The following is a 579-nucleotide window of genomic DNA, read 5'->3' as shown; positions in this document are numbered from 1 at the left end:
AAATAGCTGGTCTGGTTACCTACTTTGCAGCTGTATGTAATATACCTAATGTCCACCAAATTTGCCAAATCTTGTACAAAACTAATCACCAGACATCCCTCTATGTCAGGGTATGGTCAAAACCGGCTCACTGACAAATAAATGGACATGACACCACCCCAAATAAGTTAACTCAGGTAGCCTGCAGCTGCAGATTTGACAATTTGACAATGCACCATGTCTACTTTGAGACAACGGTTAGGATCGTTTTCATTTGAATCAAGGGCTGAAATTTTTCTCTAGTGTAGAAAAGATTTCTCTCTTCCATCTCCTATAAATAGAGGTGGATTTGATGGCTAGAGGGAGGAGAAAATAGGGTCCAAAGTCAGCCAAACAATTTGGCCAATTTCTGCAAATTTTCTTCTTTCTTTCTTTCTCCACCGTGGTCTTCAGCCACCATCACCATCACCACCGGTCTTTCCACCATAGGAAGCCAACTCAACCACTAGCTAACCACCAAGAGTCATCGTCGATTTCTCTCTCCTCTCTACAACCTCTCGTGCATGTTTTTTTTCTTCCTTCTTTCTTCCTCTTCCCGCT

The sequence above is a fragment of the Populus euphratica genome, unplaced genomic scaffold (assembly GCF_000495115.2).
Source record: "Populus euphratica unplaced genomic scaffold, PopEup_1.0 scaffold196.1, whole genome shotgun sequence".
NCBI lineage: Eukaryota > Viridiplantae > Streptophyta > Magnoliopsida > Malpighiales > Salicaceae > Populus > Populus euphratica.
This window is presented reverse-complemented; position numbering follows the sequence as displayed.